The sequence below is a fragment of the Pleurodeles waltl genome, chromosome 2_2 (assembly GCF_031143425.1).
Source record: "Pleurodeles waltl isolate 20211129_DDA chromosome 2_2, aPleWal1.hap1.20221129, whole genome shotgun sequence".
NCBI classification, from domain to species: domain Eukaryota; kingdom Metazoa; phylum Chordata; class Amphibia; order Caudata; family Salamandridae; genus Pleurodeles; species Pleurodeles waltl.
In genome coordinates, this window is record NC_090439.1 from 919,256,252 (window position 1) to 919,279,023 (window position 22,772).

The window sequence follows — 22,772 nt, forward strand, 5'->3', positions numbered from 1 at the left end:
TAATCAGGGCAATCCAATTAAACACACATTACCCAACATCAGCTGGACACATTAACAATGTCTACATCCATATCACATCAAAACATTGCCATGCATAGGATATGCCACATGTCAATTACAATTAAGTCAATGTGAACAATCAGGGATTGGGGCAGGTCCTGAGAGGCAAGTGTGCTGCCAGGGCAATCAGAACAACCACAGCCAGTGAAAGGTCTCACCATAAGAATACATATACACGGAGGGTCGAGTAGGACAAAAAGATGGCTATTCCCTATTTGGTACAAAGCAACACCTAGAGGCGATTAGGCAGACAAGTCTGATAACTCTATATCATACATGTGACACACAGGTGGGCCATAGACCTATAACAATGCCCATATGAAGGACAGCAGATACCAATACCAAACAAGATCACAAAGTAAATCCATCAAAAGGCTGGCATGTTACGTCAAAATTGTCACAACACAGACACACTAATTGTACCCTGTTTCATTGCAGAGGAACATGGATCTCCTGCCGATATGCCTGTCCCAGATTTCCCTGATGACATGGATGACGAGCCCATAAACATTCCCCAGGAGACCATCCAAAAGGTCCTTGAAACCCTCCAGACCCCACCTTCAGTCACAAGGAGGAGCACAGAACAAGCAGCCATCACAGAAGAACCACCCACCACCCCAATTGCAAGACCTGCCAGCTCCTACACAGCTGAGGACTCTGACGACACTGGCACCAGCTTTGAAAGAACTGTAGTTGGAGTACAGCGGGAGCTGGCCAAGGAGGTGCGGGTGGGGATGCAAAATATGGCAGCCAGCCTTGAGGGGGTGCGCTCGTGCATGATGTCATCTGCAGATCAGGCAGCAGCCATGCCAGCCCTAACATCCATACTGCAAGGACTACAAGAAACTATAAAGGAATTCACCACTGCAGTAAGAGAGTTGCCACAACACCTCGCACCCCAAACTTTCCACTGCATGCACGAATACAATCATGACTCCCTCAGGGCCGACCTGGCTGCCTACCATTGTGATGTAGCTGCTATTCTCAAGAACCAGCAGACCCTCCTTGCTGCAGTACTGCCCTTAAGACCTTCACAGGGAGCAGCCACCGGGATGTCTGACTCCACGTCTTCTAACACTGAGGTGTGTGTTGCCCCTTCACAACCAACAACAACAAGGACGAAGCAGGCAACACACACATCAGAAGAAGAAGACATGGAACAGATCACATTCACACGGAAGAGTACCCGGAAGCACTAGTCCCTGCACCATGGCCTACTTTGACCAAGGTCCTACGTTTTGTCAAATGCCAGTCTCACTACAACTATACTCAATAACTGTTCTGCTAACCACTGTATAACTTGTCAGCATTGCCAGTGAATGTCTCTTTCCTACTAATTGGCAAATCCCGTCCCTCTGCACTGTCTGTAACATCACCCCAGCATGTCAGGAGCATCATCCACACCCCTTCTGTAGGATCACCATGTAAGAATGCACTAGAACGGACTCAGCAAACATGGACAATGTACATTTTGCACTACAGCACCTATCAATAAATAGCACTTGCCCACCTAATATGTCTCTGTGTTATTTGACACATCAACTGTGCAGTAGATAACTCTAAAGTGCCTGTGTGACAACCATGTAGCTTGTCAATACAACTGTCCTGACATCATGTAGTCTGATACATCTGTGCAGTGGCCAGGATTGCATCATAGCCTGCCCATCCTGAGGAGAATAACTGATGAAGGGAGAAACCACACACAATCATGCTGTGTTGGACAAAATAATGCTCCATCAATAGCAATCAAAGTCAACTAATGGTGGCTGATAAATGTGGGCACCATGCAATACTAAAACATTAAATTATGCAGTATAATCTAAACAAACACAACTAAACACAGCTTCATATCACCCTTTCTGAGTATACTTCCATGAAGGGAAGTCATGCTGAATTTTTGCACACATGATCTATGTCAGTAATGAAGACAACAAGACAAGAGTGTTAACAACACCTCATCTACAAAGATGTCCCTGAACATCACACTGCAGTCCGACCTAATAAATTACCCACAATACCAAGTCTGGAAGCACACTTTGTGATGTAGAAAACATACTCATCAACACAAATACTTGGTGATCCATGTAAACTCCAAATGGTGGTTCTATCAAATGGTGGATACTTACCAAGTTAGCACAGTGGTAGCTGCCATTTTAAACCTCTATTTTCTTCGGTGTGTAGCATAGGACACAAATGTCATAGAACAACAATCACCTACACTGATGTCAAGGCCATGATCAAGTAGCAGTTAACACATAATGCAAAGGGTTAACTATATATTTATTCATATGTATTCACACCAGAGGCAACTAAGGGAAAAGTCATACCTACACTAATCTAACCTGACTACTCCTAACCCACAATTGTCCCTAACTAACCTAAGCTAAACTTACTCTACACATATAACGAATCGATCTAAACATCAACCCCCCACCCACCATTATGAGACAGGACACATGCAGGACAACACATACTAACCTACACACATACTATACTATCCTAAACAATCATATATTTTTTTGTATTTTTTTTATATATATATATATTTCTTTTCTTCTAAACAGACAGGAATCCCAACATTGACCCCCACCCACCCACTCAAAAATGAAAAATAGAAAGAATAAGGACCCCCCACCCTCCTCCCTAACACTAACTAAGCTAACAACCTATACTAACCTAACACTAATCCCCAAAACCCACCTATCATGATAAAAAGGAAAGAGGAGAGAGGAGAGGGATAAATTAAAATAGACCAAATAAGTCCTAGAGGTTGGCCCTCCGTAGGGTCCGCCTGATGGACCTGACCCGCTTCTTTATGTACGCCACATCCTGGCTCCGCTTGTCCACCTTCCGAATGAACTTGTCCATTTTCCGGTCTAAAACCTGGAATGCCGCAGGGTCAATTGGAGGTGCTGCTGCTGTCTGTGTGCTGGCAGAGGTGCTCTGTGTGGGAGTTGTTTGTAGCCCACTGGACTGTCCTGCAGCTCTGATATTGCTGGGTCCAGGTCGTGCTGCAGAGGCAGGGACAACTGTCCCCGCCGTTGCTGGGGCCACTTGGGGAGAACTGGTGGATGTGGTGGTGGTGGCTGTAGTGGGCAACGTTGGGCCACCCTGTGGTGAGGCTCACCATGCTCCGGAGGCCCGATCCGCCTGGTATTTTCGGGCCACCCGTCGGAACCCCGACTGCACCTGCAGGATGTGCCGGTATCTCATGGCCCGTCTTTCAAAATCATGCCTCTGTGCGGCACTCATGTTTGCAGCTGTGAAGAGAAAGGGCAACTATTTACCATAGGAAATGCATTGGGTGGAATAGCACAATGGGTCAATTGGAAATTACTTTTACTGTAGTTGTAACAGCTCATATCACCACATAGATCATTGAAAGTCTCAGAGGAAGTACATGGGAAGCCTGCATACAAAAGGGCATCTCACACCTAGCATATACATGTCTATACATGATGGGTGACATCAGCCTAAACTTCTCATCAAAATAATTAGTAATGCAGCTGACATTATGGCTGCACCTCCTCCGCCTATTGCCTTGACTACATATGTCAGTGTATGTGATAACAATCACAACCCTCAATATCTGTGATTTGTAATTGTTTTTGCTAGTATAGAACTCATGTGCCACAACCGAGTGTGTACACTAGGTTCAAAACAAAGTTTCAAATGGTCACAAGTATGTGTGACATACTGGTTGCTACAGTCCTAGGTACCCTATTCCCAAACACATGGCAGTCTTTGAGGGTGGGGTGGGAAGAACCTCCAACAATCCCATAATCTATGCACACCCAGGAGTGTATAGAAAGCTCAACAAGTTTTTGCCTCCACACACACACCAGTGAAAGCCTAGCAACAAATTGGAGTCAGCTAAACCTTGTCCTATCCAAGGTCCACACATGTCCAAATGTACTGACTTAGGCCAACATCACATACTACCAGTGAGGCATATTTTACTACAGACACAGAGGAGCAAGAACACCCATGATCATGAATAGCATGTACACCTAGGCCATTGCACTCTAGTCCCACACACTTCTAGTTCAACTTGTGGAAGTACATGCCCCCGGAAGATCCAACCTACAGTGTACTCAGTCCATCGTTAACTAGGGAAGCAGCAGATTTCAGTCAAGCCTTTTGCAGAAGCTATCTGGGAGAATGTCAGTCTGAAATGCAGACTCAGTCCGAGACAAGTCCCAGAGCAACTCTTACATTAACCAGTGTATTCCACATGACTCACCCCATTCCCCATAGCGGGCCCTACTGGAATGGCCTACAGACCCAAAATCTGAGAAATGGATTAGCATAGGTCAACTCAAAATGAAGTGATAATTGAAATCCCACTAATGGAACAATACTAATGAATGGGCAGCGCATCAAACCTTGAATTCCGTTGAACACACAGTAGTCCATCATGCATCACCACCAAACATTAAAAATAGCACACATGCAACACTCACTGTAGGTGTCGGGGTCCTCAAAATGAGCCACCTCTCCCACTGTGTACGGTGCAGGTCCACCTGTAAAGCATGGAAGGAAGAATACACTCAGAATCCGTGCACTGACAAACAATTGCAATTACAAAGACAATGTGAGAATATGACATGAGTAATGAAACCCTTTCACACATGCTCATACTGCATGGAATTATTAATGAGCAACATTTACATTGGATGAGTGTCCTGCTACAGTTACACACCCTACTACACACATGCAGTGGCCTGGACAGTCATGTGGTGTCAAAGATGCACCTCCATTAGTATGCCCCAACAATATAGGGGTGCATTCATCTCATCATGTGCATCCAAGAGAGACATCCAAAAGCTGGTTACTTGAGGACTGCATGACCTCTCAAACTCAAACAGCCTATGTGGTCATTTTCCCTACACACCAACCAGACACACATGTGACATATGTGTGGACAACATTGCTAACTTCAATTGACGTGAAGGCAGCACTCATTTATAGCATCATGTAGGGTTTACAAATGTCAGTCTAGCTATGGCGTATACATATGTAGGTATGATGTTTCAACATCCATTTTTCCCTGGCTATTGTGAGCTTTAGAGTTCTAATTGAGTCATTAATGTGTTGCTTGTCTGACACAAAGGCAGCACTACATTACATACTGTTACAGGCAACCGGTATGTGTAGAAAACATGAGCTACCTGACTGCTAGCATTTGTATTCCTTCACATTGTGCATCAATTACCCAGTAGGTTTCCCTAGCATTACACACAGTCAGCTACTTATCTGGCAGATTGGGTAACAATCATCACATGTTGCCACACAGCTTTAAATTGTGCACATGTAATTGATGTGTACTCACCAACATGGCCACCAATCCTGATTCCCAGGTGGTCCAGCAGATCTTGCTCCCTGGATATCAGATCAGCCCAGCGGTGCTTCAGTTGATGTTCATTCCTTAGGCTACCATATACACGGACCAAGTGATGACGCACCTTCCCCCACCGGACTTTACGGGCCTCCGTGTGATACCCCTGTATCACCCTAACCCCAGCCTCCAGAATGAGTGGGAGGAAATGGCAAACAAGCCATATAAATCCACCCAATTCCTCCTCACCCATCCTGGCAAGCCGTGGCCTACCAGACATGTCAGCATTGACAAAGGGGAAAAAGTTGTAGAAAAAGGAAAAAGGGGAAATGGGGAAAGGTAGAGTGGTGAAATACAAAGAAAACTTAGGAAGAAGAGCCCAACTAACCCCTATATTACAGTACCCACAACAGACTCCCACAGACAATAAATGAAACACTGGACTTGACAAAAAAATACAACACAGACTCAGACAGTATTCAACAACAAGACAATGATGACAAAAGCACAATTGAGAAGGTACACTGGACACAAAAGCACTAATACACAGGACAACACTTTCCACACAGCCACACAGTCTAGAATAATCTGAGACTGCAAAGTGAAAGTGAAAGTACACCCACTGTACAGATTCTGTAAACAGGATATCCTATTACATCACATCCTGCATAAAATGGCCGCCGGTTTTTTCTGCTATGCGTCATTTTTTCACGCAAACAGCTTGTGCATCATATTTTTTGACGCATAGGAGTGCACATAATGCAGAGTCAAAAAAAAATTCTTCATTGGTCCATTATATTTGTTTGAGGCTTATTTTACAGTTCTAGAGTTGAAAATAAAGCCGCTGGCAATTATGATATCTAAATATGAAAAATAATTTTGACTCTGCATTATCTGCACTCCTGTGCGTCAAAAATTATGACGCACAAGCTGTATGCGTTGGAATATGGAGGCCATGTAATGCTGGATATTATTATATCTATTTTTTAAATAATTTTTTGACTCAGCATTATCTGCACTCCGTGGAAATATTACGCATTATGACAAATACGTCTTTCATTTGTCAAATTGTAAAATGAATTTTGTCATGACCAAACGGTGCTAAGTGATACACATTTGGGGTTAGCTATGGCAAATGTCCCTTATAGGATATATAGAAGGTATTCACAGTGCAATAGTAATGATTGGTCAGAATGGATATTACTCATAATTGTACACATATGTGGGTAATTGCTGATGGCTATTTTCAAAATATGAATGGGATACCAGGATGTATTCCTTAGCAAAAATGTGTCCAAATTTATCACGGTAATCAAAATTATATAAAGGCCAAATAGGTAGTGCAATTGTCGCCTACACTTTTTAAGGGGGTAACCATGTCCTAATTACGAGTTAATGTATCTTAAATGTGTTTTACTTTTGACATGTAGGCCACACATGCGCCTTATGCATGTGTGTGCTTCACATGTGCATAAATAATGTCTATTTGGGGGGCAGTAGAGGTGGACTTAGGCCCCCAGCACCCTAGGGTTTGCTCTTCCAGACTTGCAAATTTATCCAAGGGTTTCCCAAATTCAGTAATGCTAAACCTTCAGCAGCAGGCTCATGGAAGCAAATAGGGTATGATTCACTGTTTGCCATTCTGTAATCCCATTTGCCCATTTTACGTTTGCCCTATTGATTCTTTGGAGAAATCTGACATACCATTTTGTATTGATATTTTTTGCAAAATCTCAACGTTCCTCATGTCCTGATAGCAAATAGGTTGTTGATGTATGTGGCCCTTTATGCATTACCTGGTTTAGTGGCATGTTTCATTCTTCCTGCTAGGTTACAACTGGGACACTACTGTGATCGGCTGCTTGCAAATATTTTGTTGATTGGATGGTACATGTACATGTGTGTGGTCCAATATTGATCCAGTATCAACTTTCAGGGTGTATGTTGTCACTGTAACTTCCAGGTCTCCTCATGAGTTAGTGGCAGCTAATCTTGTTTCTATTGGGTATTGTTTGTAGCAACATTTGAGAGAAGCCATTGAGGACATGGTCACCTACACATGGATGGTCCCACCCTGTCAATGAAAACGTGTAATGAGACTTTCAACTGGGCAACCTTGGTGTGCTGAGTGAGAGAATGTCTCAGGTGTCTGGATCCGGCATGTGTCATTGCAACATTTGTACTCCAGTTGGCCTCTGTGGATGGTAATGTATCAGGAAACATCATAGCCTCTGTGCAGAAGTAAATGGCTGGTATTCAACACACACGACTCATCTTTATCATTTGAACAATGTTACTCAGCGTTTGAACAGTCAGGGTCCTCATATGTGTTACCTTTTCATGGACATTATCTGAGGTTGCTGGCTTTGATGGAGGCCATTACACCATCATACACTATGGTCCTGGTCCACTGTCACACTTTGTAGTTTAGGCATTAATGAGGGCCAGACAACGGGAGGGGCCAAGATTTGGCTATTCAAGGGCACTGTCACAAATCGGATGCAAATAACAGTCAGATGATGCTATACTATGTATTTGAGTATACATTGATGAGGCTAATGACAAATTAGTGTCTGAGGTACAAGAGGTTTTGGACAGCACGTGTGGTCCATAGGTGGACCCCAGGTATCTGTAGAGTGACCCACGGACAGGTGCCAGTCAGGCTGACAGGATGCTGGGTCAATCAGGAGCAAGTTCTTTCAGTAATTACATGATCACGTGTTCTGACTAGGACTGGTCAGAGGGAGCAGTAGACAGTTGAGATGTCACACTGTGTATGTCCTGTGTTGTTTTGAAGGTGACACATGAACCCTGATAAAGTTTTCTACGGCAACATTAGTGTCAAAGTTTAATGATGTAATAGCTCAAATTCTAACATGTATGCAGTAGGAGGCATCAGCAGGGACGGGGCATGTACATTTGGGTGGTGTGCATGGAGGGGATCACTGGTGTGGCCTCCATCTGTGTCTCAGTAGTCCTGTTAGATGGGATTTGCTGATAAATAGCCTACAGTACCTTTCACAGAAGAATCAATCTACAGGTGATACCAGGCCTTATAAACTCAAAGCCAGTGTATTATATGAGCTGAGTTCCATGCAGTGAGATGGTAGTATGACAATGGTAGGCATAGGAAAGGGTGTGGCACACTGGATGACTCTTGTGAGTGTGTGTGTGTAGATGAGGGAATCTCAGTGTACACAAATCGGCATTCCAGGGACCTCTTCAGACAGGTGGGGTGTAAGCAGCTGCAAGTGTGTGTAATGTTTTTAGAAAAAGGCTGACATGTAGATCGGATGTGATGTGCTGGATGCTTGTCATAGGTGTAGCACTTGTGCTGTGTATGTTCTGCTTATGTGTAACTCTAGTGACAGATAGTCATTGCAATGATAGTAAGTAGTTGGAATTACTGTTGGCAAGAGTCTAGTACTACATTCCTGTTCCTGAAGCATTAGCATGTGAACTGCCTGATGTATGAGGCCTGTTTTCCCCTAGTTGAGTGATGGTGTTTTAGTTGTGTGCCATCTACTGCGATGATCCATGTTTACTACATGTATATGAGTCATATGTGTGGTCCTCAGCTATTGCCCTTCAAAGGTGACCTGTACAGGATGTCTGTCATATCCATTGTGTGTGTATTTGACCATTGTATGGTGGCCATTACATTTGTGGTGTATTTTTTTGTGTCATGATTGTTATATCATTATTGCTCAATGAGACGACATTCTTCTTCAGATATTTCAAGCTAAAGGTGGGCAGAAATGAATAGGCCAAACCATGATGTGGTGTTTGTTAACAGTGTTTATTTACAATAGTGCATTAAGTGGTGATGGTGATAATTATGAAAAGAAATTATTTACAATGTGTTGGCGCCTCCGCACTCCAGCAGCCGTGTTTGGTTGTTCCCCCTCCTGTTGCAGGCCAGCATCCTCCTCTTCGTCGTCTTCAGGCATGTATGGGTCTGGTTCGAGGAGGGGAATGTTCCTTTTTACCCAAATGTTGTGCAATATTGCACATGTGAGTATGATCCTACAGACCATCTCGGGGGAATATAGTAGGCTACCGCCAGTGATGTCAAGGCAGCGGAACCTTGACTTGAGGATCCCAAAGGTGCGCTCGACAATGCTGCGTGTCCTCTTATGGGCGTCGTTGTATGCCCGCTCTGCAGCAGTACACGGGTTCCCAAATGGTGTCATTAGCCATGGCTGGATGCCATACCCCTGATCAGCTGAAGGAAAAACACAGAATGGGATCATGTAGATGTAGCTTGCATTATTGAAAAGACCTTTAATGGCAGTAGTTGTCTTGTGTTGTGTGTGACTCTTTTGTATACTGATGTGACATCCTATACTTGTAGGCTATACCATCTGCATTGTGTTGTTTCCTTGGCTGAGCAAGTGTTTGTCTGCTAACCGTTTGTCAGCAGTATGTTTTGGGATTTGCAGTACAGTGTGCCCTCCCTAGCATTGTGACTTGTGATACAGGTGTCCGTGTGTCTTCACTGAGGGTGAGATGATACTTCCATGCACATTTAAATTTGGAAGTGTTGTTAACACGTTCATATCAAAGTACCCTGTGCATCCCATACCTTGAAACTTATGCAATGTTTTAATGTACAGGTCATTGTGACACCTACAATTTGCAAGGTGACATTTAGGCAATCACACTCATTAATGTCTTCACATAAGGCTGTACAGTAAATTCCAATGTGTGACAGGTTCAATGGTGACTTAAGAAACATGGCTAGTGATGTAAAGACCTCAGTGTGTTCCTGTCTAGATGTTGCTGTTGTAGTGTATGTGTTGTGTGTCCTAGAGGGTTGCTGTGCAGTGTGTATATAATTAGGTTTCTGTACTTACCAACAAGTAGTCCATTGCCATACCGTCCATCCTGGAAGTGTTGGTTGATGGTGCAGTGACGGAAGATGAAGGAGTCATGTACACTCCCAGGATATTTAGCCACGATGTTGGTGATCAATCCCTGGTGATCGACTGTGGCCTGCACGTTGATTGAATGTGTGTGCTTCCTGTTGCGGTAGAGGTGTTCTGTTGCAGCAGGTGGCACAAGGCGTACGTGTGTGCAGTCGATTGCACCAAGGACGTGTGGGAAGCCACTGATTGCGTAGAACCCCTGTTTTGTTTCCTGCTGCTTCTGCAGTGTGTTAGGGAAGCAGATGTGGAGGGGTGTCAGGCGAATGATGGCATCCAGTACTTTTGGCAGAAATGCGGAGAATGATGGTTGGGATTGTAGTGTGGTCAGTTTTACGTATATTTTGCGCATTCGCTTCAGGCCTTAGGCCTCTGTGCACTTTGCCCTAAATATATTTTATTCATTTGCTAACAGCTTACAGCCTCTGTGCACTTTGCTCTAAATGCTTTCTATTAGGCTTCGTACTGTTATTTTACAGAATAGCCAGTTCTACGGTGTTGTTTTTTATTCATATCACACTGTTTTGCCTACTTCAGCACTGGAGTTCTTCATAACATATTCACTCTGTGCTTTATTCAAGGATACAGTCTGGTACATTGCCGATAGACGTGGTAGGAGTCTAGACTTGCCATTCCTGCGTAGGAACATTTTGTGATCACGATGACATGTTAGTTATAAAATCACTTCCTTGTCCCAATACATGGAAGAGGGAGATTCCGACCAGGGAACCACAACTAGACGCTGACTGCCTCGTTGCAGATGCTGAACCAGATCACAGGCCTTTGCTCAGGTATGAGTGTGTCCGTCTCCCTAGTGATACTGAAAGGCAAGCTGAAAGCTTAACATGCTGTGCTCTAAATAGAACAAGCAGAGGGAGAGTAGAAACGGTTAGGAATTATGATAGCTTTATTTCTATGTTTTACTCTCCTGGTTACTATATCAATCCTACTATGTTGTATTGTTCTGGTTATTGCGGCTCACGCCTTAATATCTAAAATACAGTCGTTTTATTAAAACATTATATAAAACTTATACTGTCTTTGTCATTTGTATATGAGACCATATTGTGAATGAGAGAGTTGGTTTGGATCTGAGTGACCACGACTTCCCTGAGAAGTTCCAAAGATGTCATGTGCTCGGCTGCCCAATCATTTCTTCCCCGTGGGAGAAATGAGGCACTGCTAGTTAGCCGGAGCAACAACCGGATTTAGGGTGACAGAGTTCCTTACACGTGGGTCAGACTCAGTCCCCCACACCGTTATCGATCCTGCTGCCTAGAAATCCAGTAGTCTCATTTAGGATAATGAGAGCCCACGCGACATGGCGCCGCCAACGTTTGGTCTGGCTCTAATGTTTGGGTCCGACTGACTCTCTCGGTCTCGTATATATTTTGACTCCTCGGTTCCGTATGCGGAGACGTCCGTGGGGCTGAGGGTTTCCGCCACCACAGGTTGGGTACATCCTATTACTTAGTGGTTGGTTGTTCAAGCTTGAACTTTGAAAGGAAATACCCCGATATTGGTGTGCCTTCTCTGTCCTAGAGCTATTATTGTTATACTAATGGCGAATCCAGTTGTAGTAAATATACTGCTTAATATGCGATTTCCGCTCACGGGTCATCTGATAGCACATGGACTGACGGTCCAGGGGGGTCCGGTCACTTTTGTGGTGGACGCCCATGCAGCCTATAGAACAGAACTTTTTTATTCTTGGGTCGTATTTCCAGCAGCTGATGGGGGTACAAATACTTTTCACGAATATACTGTTGCGAATGTCCCTGGACAATACAGGGCTTATGCATACTTAGAAATACCTTTATCTTATCAAGAACACCATAATTGGCTTGATGGCGCCCTCCCACATTCAGTAACACCAGTACGGTTAGGTCCGTTGAGTAATGATGGTCCGACCTGGCCTTTATTGGCTACATATACACCATATCCTGGAGTGGCAAATGTGGCAGTGGCTGAAGTGCGTCGTTTATATGTGGAATTAACTGCAACGTACAGACGATTAGTTCAGTTTGTGATGCAGACATTAAATACTAATGCAGCGCGTGCTGCTCCAGCTCATCCACATGCGGTGGTGCCGGGAATAAATCCGGCCACTGTACACTCTGTAATGGGCAAGGTACCGGCTAAACGTGAGGAGACTCCATTTTGGCTGGCGCAAAAAATTAATACGCTGGAAGCAGTATTTCCCCATACGGGACCTCAGGATAAGCATAGAATTTTGACGATGTGTTTGCCGTATGGGATGGTTCCTACGGTGGATCTTTGTAATACTTGGGGCACGGTGTTTGCCGCTCTCTATACTACAGCACACGGTACACCGACTTTGGCTAATTTGCCAGAGGTGCTTAAACAAATTCAGGATGAATATGGGGCTGCCCCTGCCTTGGATTTAGGCATGCAATTGATGGGTAATTTTGACGCGGTTTCTTCTTTTATTTTGAGTAATCTCAAGGGGGAGGCTGTAGCACTAGCAGTGCGAATGCGTCTTCGGGACGTTCCGCAGATTAATCAGGAGTGGGAACTTCCGAGAATAATAGCTGAAACATATTCTAGTATTGGTCGTGATAGCCTAGGGGCTCGACCGCAGAAACCACAATTGCAGGGTAAAAATAATAAGGATAATTCTAAGCAACAGCAACCTGAGGGTGCGAAAAAGCGCTGGGATAAGAAACAGCAAACACCTAAGAAAGATGGTGGGCAGTCTCCGCAACCGGAGACCCCACAAAATAAGTATAATCTCAGGAATAGGGATACTTTGAAGACGCCTGATAGATATCAATATACTGATACGCGCCAATCTCGTTCCTTTCAGGACTCCTCGGAGAAAAGAAGTGAGAGAGGTGGGCGGTCAGAGCGGAGGACGGAGTACGTGAAACCGAGACAGGATTCACAACGCTCAGCGGAGGTTTCTATTAAACAAGAAGAGAAACCGCTGCAACAAAAACAGCAGTTTAAAAAGAAGAAAGTGGCAGCAGTCTCAGTTAGACATGCCGCTCAAGAAGAGAGTTCTCTTGACGAACAAGACATGGGCGTTAGCGCTGTTAGACAGCGCGGCAGAGGTCACAATAGTTCGCCGGAGTCTTCTAGAGCATCTGGAGGCGAAAGCAACTGATGACTTCATACAAGTCGATACGGCGGATATGCGAGTCTCTGATCCTGATCAAGTATATCTTGTGACTCTACGATTAGAAGGGGACATTGACCGCGTTGTACACGCCATCTTTTGGGACCATATGGTGAAATCATATGATGTCCTGTTGGCCGAACAAGATTGGCCACCTGACTTTGTTCGCAACTGTCCAGTTGGGGAGGAGGTTATTGCGCCTTCCTTTTCACCACTTGTTCCGAGAGAACTAGCGGAGTCATATGGTAAATCATGGGCTCTAGCACAAGCCCCCGCCCTATATAGAAATAATGTGGGGTGGGATAAACAATCACCTTATCATGTCATTCCCATTAAAGGAGAACCTCAGCCACAACCGCAATATCCTATTAAATTTGAAGCAAGGGCATCGGTTCGGAAAATTCTTACACAATTGGAGTACCAAGGTGTGATTGAGCCTTGTGTCTCGCCGATGAATAATCCCTTATTTCCGGTTGCTAAACCGGACCGTTCCTATAGGATAGTGGTGGATTACAGACATTTGAATAGTCATACACGCACATATGCTATACAGAATTCACATAGCGCTGCGCTTATGAATAATATAGTGCGTAAAAAATACAAAACAACCTTGGATATCTCGAATGGATTTTTCTGCCAGAATATAGCACCTGAAAGTCGGGACTATACCGGTTTCAGTGCGTTTGGCTCTCAGAAAAAGTTTTGTCGTTTACCTCAGGGGTATAAGAATAGCCCAGGACTGTTCTCGGCTCGTGTGACTGAACTTCTGCACGAGTTGGACCCTGAGGCGTTATCATATGTTGATGACATTTATTTGACGGACGATGAGATTCTACAACATCTCAGTCGCGTATCGCGCATTGTTGTGGGTTTTGCTGATATTGGTTATAAGTTTAATTTTAAGAAATCGAAGATTGCCTTCCTCAGTGTTATTTTCCTGGGATATGAGTTATCGAGTGAGGGCAAGAGCCTGGCGCCACATTTTTTGGAGAAATGTGCTTTACTGCAGCCTCCTAATACGGTTCGGAAGCTCCAGTCATTGTTGGGGTTTCTGAATTTTGGCAGAACTTACATTCCTGATTATGCTACACGTATAAAACCCTTATATGAACTGATTCGCCCGAATTTTTCAAGTAGATTTTGGACGATTGAGCATACACACATACTGCGAGAGCTGCAGAATGATCTCTTAGCGGTTAAACATTTACACACGCGGGACAATAAAACTCATTTGGTCATCAGGGTGATTCCTGGGGCTGTTGGATTTACGTATGTCACCTTTAATGAAGGGGAGACAGTCCCGATAGCATACAAGTCCCACTTGTATTCTGCTGCAGAACAACGTTTTGCACAGACTGAGAAAATTCTCACTGCAGTACAGATGGCTGTGATCAAAGAAAGACCGCTAGCCCAGGGCCAACGCATTATTGTCGTTTCCCCAATTCCGGCCTTGGAGGCTGTTACAAAAGCGAGTGTTCCTAATTCGAAAGCTTTACACCCGCGGTGGATACAATGGGCTACGTCTTTGACGGCCACTGATGTGGATTACATATTTGACCCTAAGCTGCAGACTCAAGAATTTCTTCAATATGAAATAGAGTACCCGGTTCCTGGTGGCACATTACCTATTGACCAATATGAAGTGGTCATGTTACCGATGGCTCTGCGCAACCGGCGGTTGGGACTAAACAACAGTATTCTGCTGCTTGTGCGGTGGTGAGCGGGACTATGGAGGGGGGAGTTTTCTGCCCCCGACATACTTATACTAAAACCTTGGGAGATTGCACGGCGCAGCTGGCTGAGCTCAAAGCTCTTTTGTTAGCGTTGGAGCATGCAGAGCCGGCGATATTGACCTTGCTAGTCTGTGACTCCTACTACTGTGTGCAATCCTTCAATGAATATCTGCATTATTGGAAAATGAATGGGTTCAGAGATTCTAAAGGCAACACCATTAAACATAAATTGTTGTGGGGTAAGGTTGCGGGTCTGAAAGAGACGCTTCCTAAAGTCCATGTTGTAGATACACTTGGACACCAGCGCGTTGGAATACACGTTGCTGGGAATACTTTGGCTGATGAGGCTGCAAAGTCGGCAGTGGCTATCGCTACTGTAGCCGCGGTAACTCGTTCGAGTTCAAAACCAGACATAGAGATTTCGGCTGCCATAAAAGCTACGGCTGATGGCACGCCATTTACTAAAGGATTCCCTTCTAAATATAGTTACTGCTTGAGTAGTGCACTAAATGCTGTTGTTAATATTCCAGGCGTTGGTGTACGTGAGTTACCGAATAAGATTGAGAGACCTCGATTAATTTCTGCAGCGCATGAAGGGATGGCATCTGCGCATGCTGGTGTGGCTGCCACAATTTCGCTTTTACAGGCCCGTTATTGGTGGCCTGGTCTCTATAAGGAGACAAAGCAGTATGTCCTTTGTTGTGACGTCTGTCAACAAATTAAAGTATCGTCGGCTAGACGCCCGCAGCAGACTCCTCTTCTGATATCAAATAGACCATTACAGTGTGTGTACTTGGACCATTGTGGTCCACTGACACCAGATAGTGCATACAAATACATATTGGTTGCAGTAGATTCGTGCTCCAGATTTGTGTGGGTCTGGCCACAGCGCTCGGCTGACGCTCGGACTGTTATTAAAGATTTGCGTATCTTTGTCGATACATTTGCAGTTGCGGCTTTTCATTCGGACCAGGGCCCTGCTTTTGCCTCTAAGGCATTCAGGGACACCATGGCTTCGTTGGGGGTCCAACTCCAATTCTCGTCTCCATTTCATCCCGAGGGAAATTCTGTTGTGGAGCGTTTAAATCGTGATTTAAAGCAATCCTTAACAGCCAGGGTTATAGGTACGGGTCGTAGTTGGCTAGCCCACCTGTATGGAGTACAGAGAGCACTTAATAACTTGCCTAGAAGGTCACTGGGGGGTCGTACTTCATATGAGTGCCTGTTCGGAACACGAATGTATGTTCCTGATCTAGATGGTCCTGGTGTGGAGGCGGCAGAAACGCCCTTTGACATAAATGATCGTGTCACTGTTTTGCAGGATTTACAATGATTCCGTGAAGATAACTCTTCTGCGAGTGCTGCCTCCTCTGGAATTAAGGATGAGCCAGTAACACCTACTGGTTGGATACCCAGGATTGGGGATCTAGTGCGTGAAAAGGTCGCAGTAAAGAAAGAATTTGGTCCTTCTTATCGAGCACCTGTCCCGGTGTTGGGGGTGAGCGGCACGAGAACTGTGATTTTGCCGCTGCTGCAAGGGGCCAAAGGAAATCGTTTTGTTTCCATTGATAATGTTAAGTTACAACATGTGGCCGATTCTGCACAGCAGACCAAGAGGGACACCCAGTAGTTCCGGCATCCCTCTCACTACTGGGGAAGAAGTCCCGCTGCAGGTGATTAGCACCGACCATGTTTCCTCTCCGAGCTTGGGGAGGGTGGAAGATGATCTTGCGATTGTTCCACAGTCGACGATTGATATCGATTCTTTTTCTCAAGTTGCTGTACGTTCTACTGATGTTTCTGAACATGTGATTTATAGCGTACCTAGGAGAGAACCTCCATCAGCTTCCTTGTTCACTGTTGCACCTTTTGCGAGAACTGCCTCTGGCTGCTTCAACGACGCGGATGCGGCTGTATCCAGCTCTTCGTCTTCGCTGTCTTCAATCCGAGGTCCACGTAAGCTACTAAGTTGGCTTAAACGTACATATTTTGTTGTTCCTTGGAACTATTTGTGGCTTTTTATGGCTGTACTGACTATTTTTTTATGGTTGGGATTTGTGGTTACCTTTTTTCTGGTAATACATGGTCATTTTCTTCCTGATCGATCAGACATTGAGCACGTGGAGACTGTGTTGAGACCACATTTTTCGTCTCATATGGTTCGAAGAGACATATCCAATGTGAACATTTCTGCGATACCAATTCCGGATGGAATTGTGTGGGATAAAGTAATGTTTGAAATATATGGTCCCACTGAATTGATTCAAATACCGTATGTTCTTAAGTTATCAATGAATGATATTGTTATTCCAGGCATTGTTTCTGATGATTGGGATGTGAAGACAGTAGATGCTATGCTAAAAGATTTGCAATATTATACTGTCTATGACGATGAAGATGCTTACCAATTTAAAGATAATCATGGTGATATGTTTTGCTACACCTATTATTGACACCACTTTATTCACAAAGCGAGTAGCCCTAAGTCCATCTTTCATTATGTACAATGGGTACATTGCTCGACTCCTCCACCAGGGAGTTCGAAAACGTATAATGATAAATTTACATATTTTTCTGGGCATGATCAGCGAAGCGCTAAGTCTTACTATTTTAAAGTGACACCGTATTGTAATAAGCAAATTTTGTTGACCGATACTAAATTACTGTATTCTAATTCGTTTGTATCTAAACTTTCGGTCGAAGGATATGAATACTGGTTGAAGACTGTTGACTTGAAAAATGTTTGGGGTACGAAAAATTGGCAGATGCAAGGCAGAGATACATTATTTCGAGCATGCATTATCCCTGTGCAAATGATTTTCCTCAATGACACAGTACAACAGACTAGTTGTTTGGGCTTGGCGTCGATTAGAGAATTGACTTTGCCTAGCATACCTGTCCCTTCTAAATTAAATAACTGGCAGCACTATGTGAATGCTACTTTTAGTGAATTTACGCATTTGGTCCAGAATGGTATGCTTAACGCTTCATCGTTACATCCGGGCGGGTGGTTATTGTGGCCTGTAGACACTAATCAGTGTCATCAACGTTTTGTTACCTCTTCTGGGGGGTTCAGGACTTGTAGGGCAGACCCTCGTTACATTTCACCAGAACATGCAGATATAATAACTACATACAGTGTGGGGAAACTTTGTCAACAATGGTTGAAGTACTCCACGCTGGGTGCAGTTAAGTCACACCTCAAGTTACTGTCTAATGGTACTGATTTACAAGATTTCTTGTCAGGTCCCAAGGTGCCCCGGAGAAAAAGGTTCTTATACGAAGTGTATAATGAGTTTTGGAAACTTTCCCAGCAGGAGGCTGCAGCCAGGTTAAGACAGATTGATCGAGAAAATCTGCTGCAGACTTTGTCTGTTGTTGATAATGGCATGCATACCCTTTCTGACCGTGTTTACACGATTGACAGCATTGTCTCTTCTGCTATTGACATTATAAAATCAGACATGTCTTCTTTATATCATGGGCAGAGTCAGACACGATCTATCATGCAGCTGGGTTGGACTCTTCAGACCTTGAAGGCGGGTCGCGTTCCATGGCAGCACATTCGTGCCAGAGAGATCTTTATCTCCTTTAATTTAACTCGTCAACAACAATTGATGGCTAAGAAGGAAGCAACGTATGTTATGTTAAATATTGAAAAGTTGGAGAAACTGCCTTTTACGGTGGCTGAGATTCCGTCAGCTGAGTGGTTGATTCATGGGGTTATTAATTTGCCTATCTCCACTCTGCAATTTACTTCTTGTTTGAAGCACATTCCGGTGGGTAGATATGAACTATTGGGTGACAGTTACATACACGAGGTGTGGGAGCTTCCTTTTCAGTACAGATGTGTTAATGGTTTGCGGGAAGTTTTTCTTAGCGGTAGCGACTGCGAAACTTCTGTTAGCCATTCCATAGTTTGTAAACAGCTGTCCTTGCACGGAGCGTGTAATGCTTCGATTGCTAACTTAGCTTGTTATCTGAAGGGAGTTCTGGTCCCGGTAATTAAAAACACTTTCCAGGTGCTTTCTAACGGCAGTTACATTGTTCTTAACAGTGAACGCTGCTGTGGCATGTGTGCCGGAATAGTTTACATCGTCGTTGTCAACAAGGCCGTTACGTGCTGCGGGAATGTGTTGTTTCCCCCTACTGAATTTAGGGAGGTAGCGGACATCTGGCCTCATATTGCTACTTCCAGGGTTGATTTCGACAAGTTGAGTCAGCTGAAAGCTTTATTGTTTCAAAAGCATGTGGCCCTTACATCTGCTAGCGAGACCTACGCACTTCAAGTGGCAAGGTCATCGGCGGAGATACAGTCCCTTTTGAATACTAACTTTCCGAGTCACTTCGGTGAACTTGTGGGACGTATATTTAATGCATCTAGCACTGCTGGTATTGCTCATTTTTTCAAAGCCGTTGGTGTTGGTTTCGTTCACACCTTCTCTTCCGTATTCGGTTTGATACCTTCGGCTATACACTCTATTTTCGGAAGCATTTTTGGGGGTTTCCCAATTACTTTGGCTTTATTTGCTGGAGTTTTGCTATTGTTGCTATTTTTTCGCAATGGCTGTCCCGCCGCAACGAGATCCTGTATTGCTGCTCCCGTCAGCGCAGCTGTGTCGTGAACGCATGATGCAGCGTTTTGGAGCAACACTCCTGGCTCATTTGGAGTGTGACTGGTCTTTGTCGTTCCGACCGGTTTTGGATTGTGTGCAACCCGTGTTTCGGTGCCTTTGGTGCTCGTTTGAACATGCACTGGCTTTCTGTCTCTCACTGCAGCGCTCTCCAGTGGTTGATCTTGATCTGTTGATGTTCCCGATTAGGGCTCATTCCCAGACTTGTGCACTGCGGTTGCGTTTGCTTCGTGAAGCGGATTATGAGATTCCCTTCCTGGAGGAAGATGGTTTTGTCTCTTTCCGTGGCACTACACGGGGTGCCGCCCTGAATGGTTTTGGGGCTTTGGAACACACCTGCTCCATGGTACTTTGTGGCGTGGATCTTCCGATATTGACATATCTCGAAGTGGAGGAGCTTCTACGTTCTGTTGCTTCTGTTTGACAATTGGATTTTTTTTTTTCTCTCTCTCCCGACTAAATTGACACTATATTGCAATTCGCTCTATTGTCACATGTTTCCTAAATTTATGACTTTGTTGTCTTCTCATCTTGTCGAAATGTTGGGTTTAAATTTAGGTCATGTTTTTTTTTAATGTTGTTGGAACCACTTGCTACCGACAAGGGGAGGGTGTAGTGTGGTCAGTTTTACGTATATTTTGCGCATTAGCTTCAGGCCTTAGGCCTCTGTGCACTTTGCCCTAAATATATTTTATTCATTTGCTAACAGCTTAGAGCCTCTGTGCACTTTGCTCTAAATGCTTTCTATTAGGCTTCGTACTGCTATTTTACAGAATAGCCAGTTCTACGGTGTTGTTTTTTATTCATATCACACTGTTTTGCCTACTTCAGCACTGGAGTTCTTCATAACATATTCACTCTGTGCTTTAGTCAAGGATACAGTCTGGTACATTGCCGATAGACGTGGTAGGAGTCTAGACTTGCCATTCCTGCGTAGGAACATTTTGTGATCACGATGACATGTTAGTTATAAAATCACTTCCTTGTCCCAATACATGGAAGAGGGAGATTCCGACCAGGGAACCACAACTAGACGCTGACTGCCTCGTTGCAGATGCTGAACCAGATCACAGGCCTTTGCTCAGGTATGAGTGTGTCCGTCTCCCTAGTGATACTGAAAGGCAAGCTGAAAGCTTAACATGCTGTGCTCTAAATAGAACAAGCAGAGGGAGAGTAGAAACGGTTAGGAATTATGATAGCTTTATTTCTATGTTTTACTCTCCTGGTTACTATATCAATCCTACTATGTTGTATTGTTCTGGTTATTAATATCTAAAATACAGTCGTTTTATTAAAACATTATATAAAACTTATACTGTCTTTGTCATTTGTATATGAGACCATATTGTGAATGAGAGAGTTGGTTTGGATCTGAGTGACCACGACTTCCCTGAGAAGTTCCAAAGATGTCATGTGCTCGGCTGCCCAATCATTTCTTCCCCGTGGGAGAAATGAGGCACTGCTAGTTAGCCGGAGCAACAACCGGATTTAGGGTGACAGAGTTCCTTACACGTGGGTCAGACTCAGTCCCCCACACCGTTATCGATCCTGCTGCCTAGAAATCCAGTAGTCTCATTTAGGATAATGAGAGCCCACGCGACAGGATATTCCGCCAACCAGGGCACCAGTTGTTTGAAACAAGCCACTTGCCAGCAGGTGAAGTACGGCAAGCAGCTTTGTTTCTGTTGGGATGGTGCGGGGTGTCACTAAAGTGGGGGCCAACTGCGGTTCAATGTTGCGCAGCAGCTGCTGAATGGCCTGCCAGTTCAACCGGTACCTCTGGATGATGTCGTGTTCCCTGAGGCCATGCAGGGTTGTTCTTGGGCGGAATATCCTCTCCTGCCTTCTGCGCTGCCTTTGGGGTCCCTGCTGGTGTTGTTGTAGCTGCTGTTGTTGCTGCTGGGCTCTGCGTCTGCATGCACGCTGGATAAATATCACCTCCATGTCTCCCTGTTGCTGCTCTGCTGCTCTGCTGCTCTGCTGCTCTGCTGCTCTGCTGTTTGTTCTGTGTATTCTGATTAAATACAGGTGTGTTTGCCCCATTTTAACGCCTGCCCTGACACAGGCATTAAATTTTGACACAAATCGGGCTGTGCGTTGTTTTTTTGCTCCGCCTCCCGGCCAAGAGTCATTTTTGCCCGGAAGCATAAATACGACGCACGGCCGTGTGCTTCGTTTTTTGGACGGGAACGCCTACCCTGCATATCATTAACGCAGGGCGGGTTGCCGCATCCAAAAAATGACGCACACGGCGGAATTTTGTCGTCCGCGGGCTCGGGCGTCAGAGTTTAAATATGGGGCAACGTTTGCGCTGATTGTGCGTCAAATTTTTTGACGCACAATCGGCACAAACGGAGTATAAATATGCCCCTGAGTTTTTAGATGAGACCCCAAATAGCTATTTATATTTCACTATTAAAAGTAAAGTCACCTTGATGTGGAGTTTTGACACTACAATATGTAATGCAATTTGTATGTGACGGGCTGGCCAGAGCCTGCCTGCACACTTTCCCAACATGTGCTGCCGCTGCCGGTAGTGAGACGGAATCACCACCAATCAGGGAGGAGAAGCCAGGTCACCGCGGGAAGAAGGAAGCACAAGAGGGCAGGAGTCAGGAGTTCCAGGAGAGAAGGAGCCGGGAGGAAAGGAGAACGAGGAGCGAGACGGAGGAGCGACAGAGGACACCGTGGAGAGAACCCCAGGCCGGAGGACCGGAGAGACTAGGGAGCGGTTCGTCCCTGACCGGGGAAGGGAGGACGACGTCCTGGGAAGTGGAGCGCAGCAGGCCGCCACGCTTCTGGAGAAGTGTGGCATATCCAGGTGCGTTGAAGGGCCATAGTTATGGGAAGGGAGGAAGGGTGGAGCGGACCTAAAAAACCAAGAGAGGGGGAGGGAGACACGGAAAGGGTAAATAAGGGCAAACACTGTGATAAATGATACGG